This window comes from Kryptolebias marmoratus, linkage group LG16, assembly GCF_001649575.2.
Source record: "Kryptolebias marmoratus isolate JLee-2015 linkage group LG16, ASM164957v2, whole genome shotgun sequence".
Classification (NCBI taxonomy): domain Eukaryota; kingdom Metazoa; phylum Chordata; class Actinopteri; order Cyprinodontiformes; family Rivulidae; genus Kryptolebias; species Kryptolebias marmoratus.
Window position 1 is genome coordinate 28,507,071 of NC_051445.1, and position 23,021 is coordinate 28,530,091.

General features: G+C 37.4%; 1 protein-coding gene across 12 annotated transcripts in view; it reads left to right on the forward strand.

Moving 5' to 3' along the window:
- The first annotated feature begins 13,405 nt into the window (after positions 1 to 13,405).
- The window catches only part of adgrb1a (adhesion G protein-coupled receptor B1a), a 316,467-nt gene continuing 306,851 nt past the window's right edge, over positions 13,406 to 23,021 (forward strand). For 7 of the 12 annotated variants that reach the window (XM_025010721.2, XM_025010720.2, XM_017436771.3 and 4 more), the window contains exon 1: positions 13,408 to 13,939. The gene's annotated coding sequence lies outside the window, so the exon portion shown is untranslated. Of the gene's footprint in view, positions 13,940 to 23,021 lie in introns of all 12 variants that reach the window. The other 5 variants (XM_037980552.1, XM_017436779.3, XM_025010724.2 and 2 more) reach the window with 2 other exon arrangements.

Genomic DNA, 23,021 nt, shown 5'->3' on the forward strand with positions numbered 1-23,021 from the left:
ATAAACTTAGCACAAAAAGTAAAAAAAACAAAACAAAAAAAAAACAGTTTGAATTAATCTACATATTACCAATGATTCCCATAAAACAGTTCAATCTGTTTGGTGGGTTCTCCAACCCTCTAGTGCCCCAAGAACAAGAGCTTAAGTAAATAAGTATTCCGTTAAGCTCTTGTCTACTACAGTTACATGGTAGTCAGCAAAAAATAAACTTATAACATGTACTTTTCTGTTATGGTTTTTCATTATAGTGAAAGCAGCTTTATACTATTTTGAAGGTTTTTTTTTGAGACATTGATTTTAACAAATTTCTGAATATATTTCAGTATGACCAGCCCAGCTACAACGAAGGTTAACAATTTCTTGTACAAAAGCCATTGAGTGTGGAGATTTCCCGAAGTGCAAACATTATTCCATATATACACACAGTGATGTGAAAATATTTGGGAAATTTTATAATAAAGTTTCATTTTTTTATGATTTTTTGATATTAGCTGGACATCATGAAAATGAAGTTATGAATTTTTTCATAAAGAATGTGTTCAATCCAGGAATATAGAAATAAAAGAAAATTATTCCACATGTAGGCATTGTCATTAGAGAATACTTTGGTAATTCTTTGAAGAGTTGTGGATTTTTTATGAATATTTATTGGGCTTGCTGTGGTATGAAATTACAGTTAACATATGTTTTGCTGAAACAGCATTGAAACTATGAACATGGAGATAAATGCATATTATTACAGATGTAGACTTGATCATCTGAGAATATTTTGGTATTTTTTTGAATGAATAATGGATTTTATATGAATTTATTTCTTTGGCTCTGTGTGGTATAAAATGGCAGTTAGTTTGTGTTTGTGTACATCCTGCTGCTTCCAGGTGACACAATTGTCACAGCATGCTGCACAACAGGCACACTTTGCTCCTCCTCCCTCCTCTTGTGCTTTGATGTTGTACTGTCATGCAACTCAAGGTCTGGCTCAGTCTGGCCCAGCCACAGCAAGAAAGGGCAGATTGCAAAAGAAGTGTCATGGTGTTGTTTTTCCAATCCTAAAACGATACATCGGCAAGCGTTAAAGTATTTTATCTTTACCCAACTTTCAGGAATTTAGCAAAATGATTATGCAGCCACTTTAATTAAAAGCATCAGTATCCGTTTCGGTGATACTGGCCGAAACTTGGGATTGGATCAATACCAAATCTTGCAGTATCACACACCACTAATTGCCAGCACTTTGTGAGTGCTATATAAATGTTTAAACTCATAACATTTTTTAAGTTTGCACATGCCAGAATAAATTGTTGCAGTCAGTTATTTAGCAAGATCATATTAAATTAAGAATGCCTCAAAACTCACACACAATAGGATATTCCTGAACATTAATTCAGCCACTTGGCTATGGTTTTGCACAGACTGTGGCGCTGTTCCACTGCTCAGTGGGAGAAGTTTCTCAGACAGCATCACAGATGTTTTAGTAACACTTAACAAAAACACTTCACGTTGCAGCTGTAATAGATGCATGTTAAATTAAAGACCTAGTAATCTATGTAGGAATGCATGTCGCCCAACACCTTTCATGTCAGAGTTTGAAAAAAAAAAAAATCATCTCAATCTGAAATGATGGAGTTACAACCATTTTGGTCTATTCTAAATAATGTTATGCACAATCTAATGCAATATCACAAGATCTAACATGACCTGTCAGTGCTTGGAGTATCTGTTGTGAATGACTCTCAGCTAATACTACATCAAATTTTAGTTCACTATCTAAAATATTTGACTTATTTATAGACAGTTTTGTGTGGGCTGAGGTTGTTTAGCTGTGGTGGCCATCTTGAATTGACTTGACTTCATAAATTAATCAGTTATAGATTTAAATCTTTCTTGTGGTTTATGAAATATTTTGCTAACAGACAGACAATGTTGACTCCAACAATTATTTGCAAAGTTGTAATCAAAGATGTTGCAGAATGTATAATGCTAGAAGTGTATGTGAGAATTATGCTCAGCTGCTACCACAAAAAAATTAGCTCAGTATCCATAAAAGTGGCTGAGTTGTAGCCATTTTTGTGTTGGCTAAGGTCACAAAAGCTGTGGTGGCCATCTTGATTGGGATTGATTCAAAATGTTAAAGAGAGTTTCTTTAAAATCCTTTCGCCTGTGGCAGTAGGTACTAATAAAGATGTTTCCCTACTCCTAAAGAAAAAGGGGACTGTGAATACTAATGACTGTCACTTTATTATTTATTTATTTCATTTTATTTTATTTTTACAAAACAGAAACATTTCTTTTTCACCCACCTCAGTATGTTGGTCATATTTTTTTTCACAAGTTTGACACTGACAGAAAAGGGATGATAGCTAAGGTTTGTAAATAGGAAATTGAAAACAAACAAAATAAAAGAGACTTTTTTAGCCTCTGTGTGAATTGCACAACCCATTCACAAAGACAAAACAACAAAGTCCTGAAATCATGTCACAACATGAGTGATGTTGGCAATTAAAGGCAATGTGCCCCAAATTACAGCTTCATTAGAGCTGAAAAATAGGGCCATGTGAAACGTTTACTCTACTGCTTTTATTCTACTTTACATGTTGGACTTTTTATTCATGTCAAGTGTTAAATAATTCTAAAAAAGTGTAGCATACATGAACTTCTATTTGTAATCTTTCTATTTTGTTGTCCTACAATCTGGAATTTTATTGGATTTTTAATTTGATTAAAAGCAATATTTCTAAAAAAAATACTCCAGATTAATGAAGTAAAATAGGGAAAGAAAACTTGTGTTACATAAGTAATTTTAAAACCTTTTGTTTGCATATGTATTACTTCCCCAAGTAGCAATACTTTGTGTCCCTGTCATGGCCGGTGGAGAGGGAAGCAAACCCAGAGTGCAGACTCATTTAAAAAAATAACTAATTTATTAAAATAAAAGATAACCAAACAACAAAGAGCTGACGTGGCAGCAAAAATCCAATCCAAAACACAAAGGCAAGGCGAAGCAAGGCAAGGGAACCAGACGACAAGAGACAAGAGACATTGAACTAGAAGGGTAGTGGAGAAAGTGACCGGGTTTTAAGCACTGAGGATAATAGGGTGAAGTGGGCACAGGTGAGTGATAACAATTGCTGACAGGTGGAGATGGGCGTGGCAGATAAACAGGGGCAGACTGAGGATAAGTGGAGAATGATGACAAACAAAGACAACAAGAACAAAACAAAACCCAGATGACAGAACAACAGTGAAGAAACAATAACCCCAGAAAACAAAACATAAAGTCAAAAACAACAACCCTAGAATTCATAACAGTCCGCACTTTTTGAAGCAGTTCCAGCAGGAGGTCTCTCTTTAGGTCTGTCTCTATCATCTTGGTCCAGCTAACCACTAGATGTTTTGCTCATTCTTCATGACCGAACTGCTGCAGCTCCTTCAGGTTGGATGGGTGTTGGTCGTGTCCAAAAATTTTTAAATCAAACCGGAGATTCTCATTTGGATTGAGGTATGGGCTTTGACTAGATCATTCCAGGACATTTACTTGTTCTCTTTAAACCAGTGGATTGTTGCTTCAGCAGTGTGTTCAGGGTCATTGTCCTGTTGAAAGGTGAACTCCGACCCAGTCTCAAATCTCTGGAAGACTCCTAAAAAGTTTCTTTCTAGAATTTTTCTGTATACTGAACCATCCATCTTTTCTTTAACTATGATCATTTTTTCAAATAAAACATCCTCACAGCTTGTTGCTGCCACCACCATGCTTCACTGTAGGGATGGTGTTCTCAACATGATGAGAGGTGATAGATTTGCCTCAGACATGTTGCTGTCCTTGATGTTTGGTCTCATCTAACCACAGCATCTTCCAAGCAGAAATTCCAAAGGTCCAGGTTTTTTTCATATTTATTTATTTTTATTTTAATCAATGTCTTTTTTCAAAAACTCTTCCATGAAGCCTAGCTGTGTGCAGCATTTAGTGGTCCTGTAGAGTGATTGTGTCATTGTGTCATCTCCACAGAAGAGCTGAAGTTCCATCAGGGTTATCTTTGGCTTCCTGGCTGCTTCTTTTATTAATTCATTACACACTCTGGGAATTTTGGTAGACAACTCTCTCGACAGGATTGCTGTGATGGCATCATATTCCCATTTCCTGACAATGAATTTAATGAAACTCTGTGGGGTATTTAGGGTTCTTATATATATACACATATATATATATATATATATATATATATATATATATATATATATATATATATATATATATATATATACATACATAACCCAACCCAGATCTATACTTATCCACAATGTTGTCTGTGACCCATGTGGCCAGTTCCTTGGTCATGCTGTCTCTTTTATCACTTGGTGGTAGACCTTGCTACTTGGAAGTGTTGCACAGCTGTTAATTCTGAAGGCTATTAGAACAGATGTATTCAGATTCAGAAAGCTTTATTTATCCCCAGGGGGAAAATGAGAAAACACAGAACAGCATGGCAAAGAATAAAAAACTAAATAAATGAAATAAAAAACTGAAGAAATAATAAAGAAATAAGGAGCAAGGAATTACCTAAGTTCTGATAAAATAAAATTGCATATGAATAAATATAAATGTAAATGAGGGGATCAATAATGAAGACGTAGAAAGCTGCATTGAGGGTGAACATGAAAATATATACAACAGTATGCTGGTGTAGATTCTCATCCAGGCCATGGTAAATTCAAAAAAGTTAAAAAACAAAAACAACTGGACTTCTGTTCTGTAGTTGAAGACGTTTCGCTTCTCATCCGAGGAGCTTTCTCAATTCAGAAATAGAGAGTGTGGAGTTGAGCTTTTAAAGCTGAGAACATTGTCATTCCTTATGTTGCTGGAGTATCCGAGAAACTCAGAAGGATTTTCTCCAAACACGACATCCCAGTACATTTCAAACCCAACAAGACTCTCAGGCAGAGGCTGGTCCACCCTAAGGACAAACCCAAACTGAGCTGAGTTGTGTCTGCAGTTCAGTGCAGCAAAGAATGTTCAGACCTCTATATTGGAGAGACCAAACAACCTCTCCACAGACGCATGGCTCAACACAGGAGAGCCACCTCTTCTGGACAGGACTCAGACTCAATTGGTGACCTGTTGATCGTAATGGCCAAAACAGTGAGTTAATCATTTATTTTTTGGCTACTTGTCACGAGTTGGCTGCAGCAGAAGGAGCAGCATATAAAAGTGGATAAAAGGTGTTTACTGTACAATGAGATCTTTTCACACTTAGACTGGCTCATAAGTGGATTTTATTTTAAAAAAATATGTAACATAATGTTTTGTTTTTGGACATTTACATAACTGAGGGCCTCCCTTGGACGACACAAATGCCCCATGTCACCAGTAGGATACAACAACACCTCTACATCCTGATGAAGCTGAGGAGAGCTGGACTGCCTCGGAATCTCCTGCATTTATTGGTGCACGGTGGAGAACATTCTGGTGTACTATATCACGTGGTATTCAGGATGCCACAAGAGGGATCAAAAGCCACTTGAGAGGGTGATCAAGGCAGCACAGGGGGTCGTTCTGTGAGGATCTGGAGTTAGCTCTGCCTATGGGCAGCGCTTCTAACCCTTCTTTCCTCAGCTGTTCCTGATTCCCTTGATGAGCTGATACAGCATTTAAGCCTCCGGCTCGTTCCAGACTGACGCTGGAGCATCAAACCTCTCTGGTTAGAGTCTCAGCCACAGGTTCTAACCTCAATTAGTGACTTTGACAATTTGTTGTTTTTGCTCTTTGACTCAGGTTGTTGCCTCGCCTAGAGGGTCATTACCCGACGGGAACTTACCTGGATTACCTTTGGATTACTTACCTTGCCGGACTGCTGGACCTCTTACTTCAGGATCACCTTGGAAACCTTCCTCACCTCCTTGACACCACGAACGCCTTCTACACCTGTAAGAAAGAAAGAGACATTATTCACAAACTCATCAGTTATCAACACTAAGACCAAGACTTGTACCCGAGACTCACCTTGCTCCTTCTTGCCTTCCAGACTGCTCCTGACCACCACCACTGTAGATACATGCACCCTGTAAATAAAACCACTTACCTGATTTCCTGTCTCTGTGTCTGGTTTCGGCTTCGCTCTATGGACAAAACACCTGGTTTATGATACGTTGGGTCTGGTCTACCTGCCATTAGCCACATCTTTGAGACCAAATTTCAGAGGGCAAAGACCCAGCCTGTCCACCATCTCTTCAAGCTCCTACCCTCTGGCAGGAGACTCAAAATTATTCAGTCCTGAACTATGAAAATGGAAAAACAACTTCTTCTCAAGAGCTGTGAAAACATTAAACAAGCTGTAGAACTCTGACACTGACTTACACACACCTACACAGAATGCATAGGCATTATTTTGAGACTGATTGTAACTCTCACTTGTTTACTTGTTATTGTTTTGACTTTTTGCTTGTAATTACCTTGTTATTAATATTAATAGCACCTTTTCCTTCTAGGTCTGGTAATACCAACGTAAGTTTTGTTTATTACTGGCAATGGTATCACAACCAATAAAAACCTTTTTTATCCTTTTATCTTTTATTGCTAGAAGGTAATGAACGGGCATCATTTTTAATTTTTAAATTTTTTTTTAATTAATTAAAATATGTTATTTTCCCCCTTTTAACTTTGCTAATCTGCAGTATTTTTGAGACTTGTTGCTTGTATTCAAATTAAAAATCAAACTAAGTTCCAGGTAACAAAACAGAAAGATACTTTTTGCGACCAACTATAATTTCAGCTGCTGCTCTCCTCATTCTCTTATGCAAGTCATTTTCATCTCTTGGTCATAGCTGGACACATTTCCCGCACAAAGAGCCTCCAAAAATGCACTCTGTAAATGCAGATCATTTCAGAATGGCACGAGATTTCCGATGTGCCAAAAATTGGATTGCTTCACATCTGCAGCAAATAAACAGGATTCTGCCAAGCATTTGGTGATCTATGGTGGTACCATCCTGCTGCTTGAAAAGAAGAAAAAAATCTGATAAAGATTCACAAAATAGATAAGGCATTATATTAATAAAGAATAGACTTGGAAACATCAGCACTTCTTTCATCCAGCTCAAGCCCAACATGAAATATTCATGTGAAATGACTTTATCATATGTGAACCTGACAACACTGTTTGCTAAGTGGTCTTCAGATGCTTTTCTGCATGTGTCCTCACATTCCTGTTTATCCTTGACTGGAGAAGAGGACAATGGCTGTGATGGAAGGAATATGTATTTGTTTGTGCTCTTGCCTCTTGAGGCTTGTCAGATCTCTCTGGGTTTCACATCAGGGGGCTTCCCCAGCTGTGTGACCGGACCCCACAGCAATGCTAACTATCTTCATGAGTGGATGTGTGGCAGGCGGTGTGGGGGACAGTGCCTAAGGACATATCATGTACAGCTTAGAAAGAGAGAAAGTGCAGCTGAGGGGACAAACTCAAACAACACTATCATTGCTGGCTGTCCATGAGAATTCAGGGTCAGAGTTCTGTGTTTTGCTAGAAAGTGGAACCCATTATCAGAAATCTAAAACTTGTGTTTGTTTGCTCTTATTTATGTAGCACAGGATTTTAAGTAAAACCCCTTTGCTTAAATAAGAAAATATATCAGCTTTTGAAGCTGAAATAAGAGCATATAGACACAGTTACACAGATCCAATGATTACAATGTGCAAACATTTTTAACAATAAAACAGTCCCAGACTGTATAAAATTAAAGCACAAATGTGTTTTAAGCAAGCAGTTGTGGGATTCTGAATGGAAAAAGATGAAAAAGCTTTTTTCAATGAGAAAGCGATAGCCTTGCCAGGCTGAGTTAGAAAGATTTATACAGAGAGCAATAAATGTCTATTTCTTTGAATGCTGACAAGCTGCAAACACTTAAAAAAATGGTCACAGACTGTATAACATGAAAGTACAACTTTGTTTTAAGCAAGTTTTTTATTGACTTTATGTGAAAATAACTTGTATCAATGAAATAATGTCATGTTAGCCTTTGCACACTGAATTAAAACATTTTGACACAAGTAAAGAGATCTATGTTTATTTTAATGCTGACAAGTTGCAAATACTTAACTCCTGTCACAAACTTGTTGCAATGGCTGTAAAAAATATATGAGACCATGGTTTAAACTCACAGACTGTGAGTAATTGTAAAACCCCAATTTTTAAAATATTGTTCTGTCTATTGTTACACTATGTCATGCTTTGACAGTCTCTCTGTCTGGCACTGTCACAGTAGCACTCTCTGGTGACAAGAAATGAAATCAGCAATAGAAAAACAATGCATTCACTGCGTAACCCTGAAAACACAAGTTCCCTCCCACTACCTAAATAAACATTATCAACATTATCACTAAGTGTTGTTTTTTTTAAACCAAATTATGTAATTATATAATATTTTGTCCAGGTTGATGCAGGCCAATGTGTCTGTTTTGGGTATCACTAAGGAAGGTATTAGTCTTTGTTGTTTCAGCCTTGTGAGCAGAGTGAAAGTTGTGCTGCATTTATCAATTCTAATCAATGAGGAGAAATGTACTAAGGCCTGTTTGCATACACTGAGATTAGCTCCAACAGTGACCTTTGTGAAAATGGCTCCTTTTATTTTATTTGTGTAGTGTATATTTTTGGCATGTTTTTAGAACAACCTTAATTCTAACATGGTCAAACTGTGTATTGTCCTAGAGTAGAAGCAAGAAATCTAGTTGTGTTCTCATTGATCAATGTCTGAGAAGTTGAAAAGGGACATTACCAGATGTGAGTGAGGTGAAGCCCAGTGGCAGAAGGTGTCATTGCAAACACTTAAGCACATTGTAGGACCTCTCGAGAAGCACCCATACAAATTGTCAAGCGCTTAGCTTTGGGGTGGGGAAAGCCAGGGCCAGCAAGGAAGTCTAATCTGAAACAGCTTACTCTAAGGCTTAAAGTTAACGTGCAGTGAAAATATGTCTGCTTTGGTGTCTTAAGATTGCAAAGCATGAAGATTTTGAAAATTTTTGGAGTTCCTCACAGTTCACTGGAAACTTTTAAGCTTTACGATGTTTAGTTTTACGAACCTACACTTCGTACGCAAAACCAGTTGACTGACCAAAACAGAAAAGAAAGAAAAGTGCCTTACCTTAAGCTGTTGTAGAGTGTACCTCTCTCCATCTAAAAATTTGTCAATGTTCTAGGTCTATCACTGAGGAGTCCATCCCTCCCAAATGGTTGAAATAGATCTTACAAAGCGTCTTGGCTTGTTGGTCTAGGAGTATGATTCTTGCTTTGGGTGCGAGAGGTCCTGGGTTTAAGTCCTGGACGAGCCCTGCTTTCAGACCTTCAAAAATCACTCTCAGCAATGAAATGGACAAAATGCCTCCTCAGGTTTTAAGAACATTCTGGTCAACAAACAGTGAGGCTTTTTGTGATCATAATTGACGTGACAGAGAAGCTTTTTGTGTGGTGTAGCTAAGCAATGTTTGCAACAGTGTGATTAACAGCAGCTTCTGCATTTTAGATTCAAGTTAATGTACCATAAAGGGGTCTTTGTACTCGTGACATCTAAGGATTATGCAGCTTAAACGTGTCAGAGGGTTTTTCTGAAAGTTGTAACATGTCTTTGCAGTCTTTAAGCACTGCCATGTTCATTGTTGCTGCCTATCTTTTGTACGCATACCAGGTTTTTTTGACCAAAAGTGCAACTGCACTGTACATGCGTAAAACTATTTTCAATGTTACCTTTTCAATGCTACCAGAACAAGGTACAACATTTGATGAGGTCATAAATGCCCTTTAAAGACATTTTGTTCCCAAAGTTAATGTATTGGTGTGCAGACATACATTCAGATAACGACTGCAACATGCCAATGAACCACAAGCCACTCACTATGTTGCCACTCTCAGAGCTCTAGCTGCATATTGTGATTTTGGACTGATGGAAAAGTAACTCATAAGAGACCAGTTCATTTCTAATGCTGTGAAAGATAAGCTACTGTTGAAGGAGGACCTCACACTGGACAAAGCTCTAACCATCTTATGCTATGTGGAAACAAAAATACTACACTGCTCTCAGCTGCCACTACAGTCTCCCTGTACCAGTACAGGCTGTACTCTGCATATGCTCATTCTCAACCGAAAAGAGAAGCGCAAACAGCTCAAATACATGGACCTTTACCCCATGTTCATTACAATCAGGCAAGTCATAAAGAACAACATCACTGCTTCAGATGTGAATCTGATAAACCCCTGGCAAATGACACAAACTGTCTAGCTACTAAAGTAAAGTGTGAACACTGCAAGAAAAAAGGACAAAAGTATGCAAATCACCTGTGGTTGCAGTGAGAGAAGTGGTTCTTCCTGAGTTAGCAATACTGTGTATTAATGATGTCAAGCTGATGGCTTCAATATTGTGATAAAACAAAACACAAATATAAACACTGAAACACCACAAGGAAACCCCCAAGTCCTGGAGTTAATTGTAGATGCTGGAGCTTCTGTATCTATTTTATTAGAGACTGTCTACAAGCAACATTGTGCACACCACTCACTGAAAGACCCTAAAGTGAAACTAGTCACATATGCAAAAGGTGACCTACCTGTCATTGGCTGCCAACAAGCTACGGCAAGAGTAGCAAATCAAAACAGTAAAGTTCCAGCATTATTCTATATAGTACAGTCTGGATCACCACTACTGAACCTAGACCTGATTAAAGCACTGCAAATAACACAAGTTACTGAAGGGCTTCACAGCTACCAGGCTTCACCTGATGCCACAACTGGTGAATCCCCTTTCCAGCTTCACAGAGGAAGACCAGTGAGGACAAAACTGGACATCTTGTCTCCACCTAAGGACAATAGTCAAGACGACCAAGTTAGAGAAACAATTGTTTTACAACAAGCCAAAAGTCTACTTTACATAAACAAAAAGAGGAAAGCCAAACCCAACAAAGTCACTGTTGGAACTGCAGTCAGTATGAAGAAGCCTTTTTATGTGGGAAAAGAAGAGACCCAGTAAAAAGATCAGTAAAAGGTCAGTAAGACAGCAGACTGGACTGTTCATGTGTCCTCATTGGCAGAAAAAGATGGAATGCAAACTTTAAGAACTGATAATAGTAGATGAATCCCTAAGCCCAAATTGGAGACTGAAATGAACTTATGCAAGGAGAAAGACACCAACATGGATAATAGACTATGTGATGAAATAAGTTGGCTTAAAAATGTAAAAGAATTTGAACAAAGTCAGTTTTTAGCTAACTTCATTTGTAATTCTGATAGTGTTTTGTTTTATGAAAAAAGACTATTTGCAATAATAGTGCTTCTGATTGAAGACCCTATTTTGCGTTATCGTATTACAGGTCTTTCTGAAAAAAAAAAAGCTACTTTTGTTTAAAGTGAATTAGAATCTTTATTTGGGTTACAGGGGAGATGTTATGTTTTGTTCTTTTGCTGTTATTACTACTTGTCACTAGGTGGTACTGCTGTGACAACATAAGACAGCAGAGACTGTGTTAAATGGAAATGTAAAAGAAGAATGAGGCTAAACCTCTAAAACTCACTCTGGGAGATAGAAATCAAAAACAAATTCAATTATGTGCCAGTGCAGTAATATTTTTACATTGAAATAAGAAAAAAAAATGCCTTAGGAAGATGAGGAATCTTCTAAAACATATGGCAAATGATTGTTTTCAAAGTTATTATAAGGTGAAAAAAGTATTTAAAATTAGCTTGTCAACATTTTTCCTATTTACATATAAATGTTAAAAATAATTTTACATCATAAACTTTTTTTGTCTTAGAATGAGACACAATGCACTTGTAAAGTATATTACTATATTTTACTAAAAAGTTGAAGTTCATGGTAAATTATGATCAACAGTAATTTTCAAAATGTTATTGTAAAAATATTATTGTCTTGAATGACAGTACAGCATTTTCTTAGAAACCATAAATTTCACAATACAGAACTGTTCTTTTTTTAAAAGTAAATTCTTCAACAAATCAAAACAAAACATACATACACTGTAAATCTGTTCATGGTTATTTACATAAAACAACAGATGTTTTTTTTACGGGTTTGAATATGTTTGATTTAATGTTTAGTAAAAAAAATTCATTTTAACCCAGTGCTCACAACAATGTTTTTCAAAAAGATTTCTCCATTTCTTTTAAGTACAGATAAACATTTATTACCACAGCATCAATCAGCCATTTCATACTTACACACAGATAAAGTATAATTTTTAAGACAAAATTTAAACTTAACACCCAACATGATTGCATTTTGATCAAACATGACTAAACCTCCATTTTCTTTTATTAGGTTGAGTGAACTGGCTGATGACCTGCTCATATGAACAGATCCATCATGCCCTGTGTTATTTTAAATGCATTTTTTCTTGAATATGTTGTTTTGTGATGGCAGATGCAGGTGGAGCCACAGCCCCAACAGGACCCCTCTTCTTTGACTCCAGAAGAGGGGGCTGAAGGGTGACTCTTACACTGAGAGGAAAGCCTTCAGCTTTGATCACAGTGGAGGTAAAAGCTGGCAGGAAAATGACCGATTAGCCTTCAAAGTAAAAGCATTCCCAGGAGGACGACCTCTGATACCTATCTGTGTTTTAGTGCTGTTTGTCATTCATAACAAAAAAAAAAAAAAGTAAAGAATGCCATTTAACGAACTCGAGGACAAAATTACATTTTGAGCTGCTTTAATACTTTGGAGTACATAACCTACATATATATATATATATATATATATATATATATATATATATATATACAAAAAAATTTACATTTTAATTTATTTTTTGTTTCTACAAATCTTTTCCTCTACTCTTCACTCTTAGAGATGTTCACATTACTTTCAAATAAAATACTAAATAATCCAGCAAAAATTATAAGAATTTGGTTTCTCTAACTTTTAATGCTCTGATTAAGAAATATTTCTTCACAAAAATAATATTTGAACTGTCTGACAAAAGGGCAGTTTGCATGTTCTCCCTGTGTTTTTTTTTTTTTTTTTTCAGGATACTCCAGTTTCCTCCCACGGACCAAAACCTTGCATGTTAGGTTAACTGGTAACTCTAAATTGTCCCTAGGTGTGAGTGAGCGTGTGAATGGTGTGTCCCTGTGATGGACTTGTGACCTGTCCAGGGTGTCCCCCACTTCTCACGCAGTGACTGCTGGAGATTGACACAAGCTCCCTGTGACCTGGAAAGGAAATGAAGCGGTTAAAGAAACTGAATGGACGGATGGACTTTCTGACAAAGGTGTCCACGCGCTGCTTTGATCAGAACCTCCACCACCCGAGCGGCTGCTGAGCTTTCATTAATTAGGCGTTTATTTTGAAAGGATTGCCCGGAAGTTATTGCGTTAGAATTTGTCTCCCTTGATAGCAGCGTGAGCCCCGGGCTTCCAAATAAGGAGTGTGGCAGTGGCTGCGCGCGCGGACACACGGACACACAGGGACGCTTCGGAGCAGCGAGCTGGAGGAGACGGCGGATGTGAGACTGAGGCGCGAGCCCTCTTTGACGCTGCCTGCGTTAGAGATTCAACCTGGAGTCCAAATTTGGAAGAATTACCAACTTTCCCCCCCCCAAACAACCGTGAACATTTCTGGATTTTTAAAAAAGAACAAACACTTGAGGCAAGAGGAGCAGCTGGAAATAAAGAAAAGATTTTAGTTTCCGAGCGGAGCGGAGAAGTTTTTGCTGGCTGAGATCAGGTCTCTGGGGGAGAATCCAATCCGGGTTTACGCACCGGGGAGGCGCAGCTCGGCACCTGAACAGCTGTTAGTTTTCCTCTTCTCTTCATCCCTCAAACGCCACATGAATTATTCCCGATCTAAGACGAGGTTTGTGCTGCTGCGTCCTGTGGACTTGTGTTAGGACTTGTCCCTGTTGGAATGGATGAACACTGAGCTACATCAGGCGCACTTACTCGAGGTAAATTCTCTTTATTTATTATTACATTTTTTTGTTGTTGTTGTTATCATTTGAACACGTTACAGCTTCTGTTATTGACCTGTTCACCTTTAGGTTGACTGAAAACACCTTTTCCGCCTCCTTTATTCAGGGGAAATCCAATTCGGAATGAAGGCATAAAAAGCGCAGATGATGGGGATTTATTTGTAAATATATATTAGTGAGGCTCTCCTCACACACCAAGTCGGTTCGGGCTCAGACTCTTGGCAGTCCGCGGGGACGGAATAATTGTTGTTTCCCTGGGGACGCAGCACTGCTGACCCCTTCCCTTTAAAAAAACAAGCCAACTGCCTGATTATTTGTTCTCGTGCTGAGGTTAAAGGTGAACACATCGAGGATGAGGAGATACAACTCTGATGCACTCAGAATTTGGTTTCTACTGCACTTTGTTGAATTTGGTCCAAACACTAACAAGTGAATTTTACATCCTGTAAAATTAGGGTTTCAGACTCCCTAGAATGTGGTTTAATAATAATAATAATAATAATAATAATAATAATAATAATAAAAACACATGCATGATAAAGTCTTAAAATAAAAAATGCGAAGCTGGGAGAACTGCAATATTTAAAGGAGCTAAAATGCGCTGCACCATTCATTAATAAAGTCCACAGTTATCATACCATTTGGAATATTTCTTATACACAACCCCTGATCCCACCTCCCATTTTAAAAAAGAATTATTGACCATTTTTCATTAGATTCTCCTGAAAGCAGCATCTTCCCTGCAGAAACACACACAACATGTGGTGAAGTCCGGTCCAGATCACATGTGATGGATAAACAGGGTGTGAGCATGCCACCGGTGCTGCTGATGGGAGAAACCTGAACCTTTGCAGAGGAGGACACAGATGGGCTGGAGCCTGTCGCTGTGGCGCACTTTCCAACTGACGGCCACGGAATGACTTGTCATTCACAGTTTTCCTCTGTTGTTTCTCCTTTGCTGCTGTTGGATTTCATTCAGTCCAGTCTGTGACATCTGTGGGTACCATTAAAACAAAGAGAATGCTAGAGAAAAAAGAATAATTATGTTGAATTTTACATTTTCAAATTCCAATATTGACAACAAAAGCAAGAAATAAACACCTACTGTTGTCAGACTTTTTCAAGTTCTCAGCTTGTACTGTTGGGGGCGCTACAGAACACCCGTCCCTCCGTCAGCCCAGCCCTTGTATGAATTATCAGCCCTGTCAGCATAAAGGCTCAGCTGGTTGTTGTTGTTGACTTTCAGCAGCTAATTAAGCGAGGAACACTGAAAAAACCTGTGACCTCTCAACAGGTGAAAATTACAGAAAAATCACCTCTGAAACCATTTTTGGTTAGGCTCTTAAACACCTCTCAGGATCTTTTGAGCCTTGCTTGTTTGATTGTTTTCTGCTCTTGAAAGCAAATTTAGGCGTGCCAAAGACAAGGAATTCTTTTTGAAGACTTGTTCCAACAAATATTACTTCAGGCCAGTGCTTTTGAATACAGAAATTAAAAAAGAAAAAACAGAACAAAAAAAACAATCAAAGCATCTTTGACCTAACTCAGATAAAATGAAATCTTTACGGTTAGGAACACTTGAAATAATTATGTGTTTGGGTTTTATTTAAAGGCACAAGGATTAAAAGATGAAATTAGGATTTCATCAACACTGCTTAGAATATCTCCATGTACATTTCACCCCAAACCTGTTGTATTCTCAATTGATGTTTCTTATGCAAAATTAAATGTCCTAATGTTTTGATCTTTATTTTTTTTAGTATTCTTTATTTATATTTTGACAAATGAACAAAATGTTGGCTCAAATTTGAAACAGACAATTCATTAGATTTTAAATAATTGTACCGAATAAGCCATCACTACAACAAGGCCTTCTCTAACACACTGACTGGATGTTTAAAAGGGTCCAAAGCAGAGGTGATTTTCATTTGAGGTTTATTGTTTTCTTCCTCCTGAAATATATTATAATGTTCTTAAAAACAGTTTCACTGGCAAAGGCGCCAGGTGGAGCTGGTGCTCCCCCATTTTCTAAAGTGATGGTGCAGACATATGTTTTGGCTCCCCCAATTTTATATTTAAAAACATGTTATCATTCCCAGCAATAAGACAAAAACAGGTAAAGTTTATTGATTCTAATTTTACTCTATCAGTTACAAATGGAAAAAATAGTATTAAAAATATTCTCTACCTTTTACACTTTCCTCCTTTAGCTTTGAGTTGGGTCAGTCCAACTCAGCTACTCCAGTAGTTGTTAGTTCGCTAATCAGACAGGGAGAGATTAGAAAGGAAAATCATTTTTGAAATGCTTTAAAACTGTGCTGCACTCACTTGGCCTCTTTATTAGGTACACTTGTTCAGTTGCCTGTTAATACAAATAGCCAATCACATGGCAGCAACTCAGTGCTTTTAGGTATGTAGACATGGTGAAGATGACTTGCTGAAGTTCAAACAGAGCATAAGGAAGAAGAAAGGGGATTTAAGTGACTTTGAAGGTGGTGTGGTGGTCTGAGTATTTCAGAAACTTCTGATCTACTGGGATTTTTACACACAACCAACTCTAGGGTTCAAAGAAAATGGTCCAAAAAAATAGAAAATATCCAGTGAGTGGCATTTGTGTGGACAAAAAAAAACTTGTTAATGTCAGAGGTTAAAAGAGTATGGTCAGATGACAGAAAGTCAACAATAGCTCAAATAACCACTTGTTCCAACCAAGGTCTGCAGAATGCCATGTTTGAACACACAACATGTCCAAATATTGGCTACAGCAGCAGAAGGCCTCACTGGATGCTGCTCCTGTCAGCTAAGAACAGGAAACTGAGGCTATACTTCACACAGACCCACCAAAATTGAACAATAAGAGACTGAAAAATATTGCCTAGTCTAATGGGTCTGGATTCACTGGACTTCATCGGTTTCCACAGCCACCAGATCTCAGTCTAATCAATCACTTTTGGGATGTGATGGAACAGGAGATTCACATCATGGACGCACAGCTGACAAATCTGCAGCAACTGTGTGATGCTAACATGTCAACATGGAGCAGACTCTCTGAGGAATGTTTCCAACATCTTGTTGAATCTGTGCCACGAAGAATTAAGGCAGGTCTGAAGGCAGAAAGAGCCCAACCTGGTAAAAGCGGGGCGTACTTAATAAAGTGGCCGATGAGTGTATATAAATATATATTTATATATACACACACTACTGGATTTGAAACAGTCTCCCTCATAAAAGCACATTACAGTTTTCATTAGCCGAGGATTTCTGCCCTTATAGATGTGATGTAGACACAAAGGGTGCCTAGATTTTTACATTTCTATTTTTCCTCCCCAATTTTACCACATAACCAGGTGCCCATGGTCATTAATGTTTTTTTTTTCAATAATAACTTTAGTCCTTGTTTTTCATATGTCTTCTATTAACACACATCTGAACAGAACAAATGTTTCTTTGAGTCTGGGAAACTTTCCTTAAATAGTCTATATACTATATACTATATATATAGTACATATACTATATTACATTATATTGTTATTAGCACAGACCTATAGCAGTCAAGTAGACTGTGAAATTTACTCACAAGTCATGATTTTGTAGTAATAAAACAGCTTCAACATTTTAGATAACCATTCCATGTTGTAAAACACATCAGGATTACCTCTGACTCACATCACTCCCTTTCCCTTTTCTCTCAGGAAGGTCTTGTCATTGTTGTGATTGAGTATTTTGAGCTCAGGACTCCAAATTCAAGATGGACATGTTCAAATTAATGTCCAGACATATTCTATATTCTATATTGCTATATAAATAAATTTGACTTTGACTTTAATTATCATTCCATTTTAATTTATTTACTTATTTTTGTGTATTGCAAGCAAATGAGACATTTCTGTTACAATGACTGTAAAATCATAAAGGCTCGTTAAGAAACTCTGAGGAAAGTCAAGTGTACAGGACCGATCCACACGTGTTTCTGGGGTAGTGCCAGGTTCAGGGTCCCAGTGCCATCACCCCAGCCTCCCTCCCCACAGGTACTACTGCATGTTCGCAGTCAGCTGTTTGACCTGGTAGAAAGAGAGCAGATACGAGAAGTAAACTCCACAGTGGAGCCCTGACAGGCACTGCTGGCTCCGAGTCACAGGAATGAGACAAGCCAGCAACACAACACTGGCCTTTTCAGAGGCATCCATGCATGTTTTTTTAACCTAGATGTCCTCTTTTGTTTCTGCATCCACATCCTCCCACAGCTTTGGTAAATATCCGTGCTGTCGACTTGCTCGCCCTCCCTCCATCTTCCCATCCTCTGATCACTCGCCTTTCAGACAAGGCCGCAGTGTCCAAGGCTGTGTTCCGTCAGAGAACCTCATATGTGAATTTGTAACATCAGAGAGACAAAGAGGAGGCATTGAAGAAAAACAGGGGGTGTCATTGAAGAGAGGGGGTGTGAATGAATGGATACAGACAAGGAGACAGTCAGCAAGATGATAAAAAATGGATTAAAGGTGAGCTGGAACAGAAGCATAGACATGGAGCTTTGTGGTGTTGATTGGAGCAGTTTTTCCATGGCCCCTGAACATCACTGATCGTTTTAATACATCAGGCTTTGGAGTATAGTCACTGCCATCTTTTAGACAAGATGAGCTATTAATACACTGTGAAACAGAGGTGTGGTTAGAATGTGCAAACATTGGAGACTTAGCCAAGCCCAGTAATACAGTATTAGGATTTCTATATGATGGTGTTTTGTTTTGTTTCTTTTGGACTTCAGATGCTGTTTCACTCAGTTAAAGTCCTAGACAAGTCAGAACTATTTTTTTTTTATTTGTTTATTTAGCCACTTAACTTTGACCTATGAATCATCCAAACATCAAAAGACCCCTAAACGCAAGGGATAACCAGGTTCTGTGGCAACACATGGCAAGTTTGCAAAAAATAAAATTAATTGGAAGAAAATACCATTTTAGTTCGAACAACGTGGAACACAGTGCCTGATGACGTGAGGAGCTGCAGCTCTTTGAGAGTCTTTAAACCTAATTTAAAAAATAAATTTTTTTAAACCTGCTCAGGTATGTAAATGTTAACTGTATGTCTGTGTGTGTGCCAGTGATTAAGCCTATACGTGTGTGTTTGTGTATTGTGATTAGAAAGCAACCTATAGTGTCATATTTTCGGTCTATTTTATTATTAAATTGTATATTCATTTTTGTAACTTGTCAAGGGACTGCCGATGTGAATTAGCTTTTGCTATAATCTGGTACAGTGTATCAAATGGTGACATTTAGGTTTGAGTTGTACATCATCCCTTCTTTCAATAAAGTTCATTCATTCCCAAAGAGATGCTAGATGAAAACGTGATGCCGATGACCATTTGAAGGATGGTGCATGTCTTAGGTCCTGTGTCAGTTTGCTTAATTTTTATTTATTTTATTTTTTTGTTAAAGGTATGAATTTCAGCTACTGCTCATGAGATAGTTGTTTTTTTTTGTTTTTTTTGCCTGACTTGTTTTCAATGTATCCGCTTTCCTCCTTTTTATAGCACATACTGCACAAAATGCTGTCGTCAGATACAAGGACTGAAAGAAAAAGCGAACAGCGTTCAAACATAAACTTTTAAAGACCTTAAAGTGTGAAGATGAAAAAACTTACAAGACAAGTTTGGCTCCTTGGTAGAAAATTTTAAAGATAATAAGACTTAAAGGTTTGACATGGCTTCCGTTCACTAATAATTAGTTTTTTAGTTTTAGCTTTTTTTAAAAGCTATTTTCATGCGCTCTTCATGTTTTATTACCTGGTTTAACACTATAATCTTTCTACCTTCCATAGATATTATATTTAAAGGCATAAAACATAAAAACCAAAGTGGTTCAGAACAGGTTTATCAGACCAGGGTTTTCTGCAGAGTCTTAAAAAAGTCTTAATAAGTTGTAGGCCTTAAAAAGTATTAAACTTGGATTTTCCATTTTTGGTCTTAAAATACAATTTGTTACATCTTAAATTTGTCCATTCGTTCATTCTTTTCTCCACCAACTTTGTTGTATATGTTGTGAGTGTGCTGTAGTTCTGTCTGCAGATTTAAGATTTTAATACGCTGTAACAAAACTAAAACTCCCATCATGCAGCGCTGTCAGAAGGAATAATTTGCGGATATTCCCCTCAAAGGAATACTGTTCCTTTGCTCCTGAAACTTTTGTGTGTGTGTGTGTGTGTGTGTAGTTTTAGAATTATTTGGAATTCAAATGAAAGACATTAATTTTTGCTAATTCATGCGAGTCTTAAAATTAAAGCAGAAAGCATGAAGTCTTTAAAAGTCTTAAATTTAATTGACTGAAACTTGCAGACTATCTGGATCAAAACCCCTCCTCTCCATCAACCTGAATTAGTTGAACAATCTTAACTCTGTCACAGCAGCAACACAAGAGCTTGCCTCTCCCTAACTTAGGAAAACAACTTCTACATGCAGGCATGCTCTCACAGTAATTATCTGCCTGGTCCACGCACATTATCACACTGTTGCAGTTCACAATTTACACGTGCCAGGAATAGACTCTGATACTGCAAGTATTTTAAATTAGATTCTTATATATAGATAAACCACAACTGGACCTCTGCGTGTTTTAAATATAAATGACCAATAATTACATTAACCTCAATTGAGCTTAATGCATGATTTGAACAGAACTGTATTTTAAAATTTGTTTTGCCTGGAAATACAGGGCTTTTTATAAAACATTCTGGGATACAGCCCCAAATGCCTAGGCATAACCACACAGACACTCTGAATCACAGGGACTGGTGCAGTGTGCCATGATTTCATGCCCTGAATATCCTCAGTTGCTTCTCAGCAGTAATTTGGAGCAAATCTTTGATTAGACTGGCTTGGAGGTTGTTCAGATTCTGTATAACCATTGGTTCCTGTAATTAAGGACCAAATGAGAGGTTCAGGAAAGTGTTTGCCCATAGTAGGAACAGGGTAAGAAGCTTTGGCTGATAGCTGCTTTACAGCCAAAACAGCATTAACATTATAATCAAACCTTAACTGTAGTTAAAACTCAGTTTTCTGTAACGTGTCCTTAAGGCCCTGATAAGTAATGTCAGAGATTAGGTGTGGAAGTCTGTTTAAACAGATATGAAGAGTTTTTGTCAGAAATTTCTGTCACCAGGCATGATTGTAGTTGTCACACATAATTTTGGAATGCCATGGGTAACGTCATGGACTGCTACACAGTGTGATTGGATAGTTTGTTGTTGGGGAAAAAACTTTCTAAGAAGCAGGATAAACCTGAAATGTAAACAGTTAAAATTCTGAAAGTATCCTCTCCATGTTCCTGTGCTCATTCATGAATGAAAAGCAATGGCAGTGGTCTTGTGAGAGCCTGCAGTTCAGAGGAAAGTGCTCGTTTAATCAGTCCTGTTGCTAAGGTATAAAAGTAGTGCAAAGTGTCACATCGTTTCTCTAGAAACAACTGTGGAGAGAGCATCTAAGCAAAAACTGAGAGTAATGCTGGGTGGTTGACAGACAAACACTGTGCAGATTGATCCTTTGGACTAGAAGTGCTAACAATTCAGTAAAGATTGCACTTTTTTATTCTCTCATGTCACAGCTGTAAATCTAAACCTATTTTGTCGCGCAAACCTGAAAAAAGGTAAATATTTTTTGCTCTTTTAGTAACTGAACCACATTCTGAAAGGTCAGACCGTTTTTTACTAGCATTGGAAGTGTTGTTGTGTTATCTGTGAGAGAACAACAACAAAAACAAAGCTACATTACAGCATATTTATAACTGTACAATTAGGTCACTGGCAAGGGAAGCATTTTGTTCCCTTCAGGTTGTCGTTTTCTTTAAGTCACTGGATACAACTGCTGAGCACTCTGAACCAAAACCCAAAACAATCAAGTTACATGAAGGAACAACAACATACAGATTACTGTGGTGTTGGTGAATCTGAATTCAAATCCCTGAGGGGAAAACCTTACCATCACACAGAACACAATGAATATTGGATGTTTTATTTATTTATTTAACTAGAAGCTTCCTGTCTGTGACACACAGGACTTAGAGTATTCAGTGAAGAGAAATACTAAAAAAAGATCATGTCAATTTTTTTTATTAAATATGTCAACAATAAAATGTTTTCTGTTTGAGAGCAAGACCATGGAAACTCTAGACAGAACAACCCAGCACTTTCTTGTTGCAAGGCGACAGTGCTAGCCATCTACACTGTGCAGACTTTATTTAAATATACACAGTCAATGGAAAAAAGCAAATAAAAACCAGCATCATTTATAGTTTCAGCATATCTGCCACTGCTAAAATGTATATAAAAACAGTGTAAAGGATTTCTTCTGAAAACAGCAAAAACACAAGAAAGGACAGTGATGTCTTGTTTTTATTGTCATGGTATGTGATGGAGGAATTCTGACAGATTTTTTACAAACAAACATCACCGTTGACTGTCTGTGTACTTTAGCCCTAGCCAGTTTAATGGATAATTTTAAAACTGTTTGATAGAAGACTGTGAAAAAAGGGGTGAGATGGGTCAGTTTTAAGTACTATTTGGCATAGCTGCAGATTCTTAAGCTTAAAATTGGTAGATAAACATTTATCCAACAGCTTGTTGTGTCCTTGTGTGAGCTCCTAGGTTAGGTGCCATTTGCTTTTTGTGCGAATTTGTGCTCCAGTGACTGTAATACAATTAGGTTTGGATGGTACCCAGAGGTTGTCGGATCAGTCTCAAAAGACACATCATATTGAGAAAAGGGGAAGAGTGGATCAAGTGGCTCACTGCACCATCTAAAACTTTCTCATGAAAAGAGCTGCTGAAAAATGGTTTCATAGAATAATACAAAAATTTGAAAGCATGATTTTCTTTGCTTTATTTAAAATCAGAAATAGAAATACTAATACTGGTGCACAAATTTGATCTCTTATTGCTCAACAATGATTTTATATATATATATAGGTTATATAGGTTGTATGTGTGTGTATTATAGTATAGACATAATTGTATATTAATACCTAAATATTTATTTATAGTTATTTTATGAATATAAATGCACAGA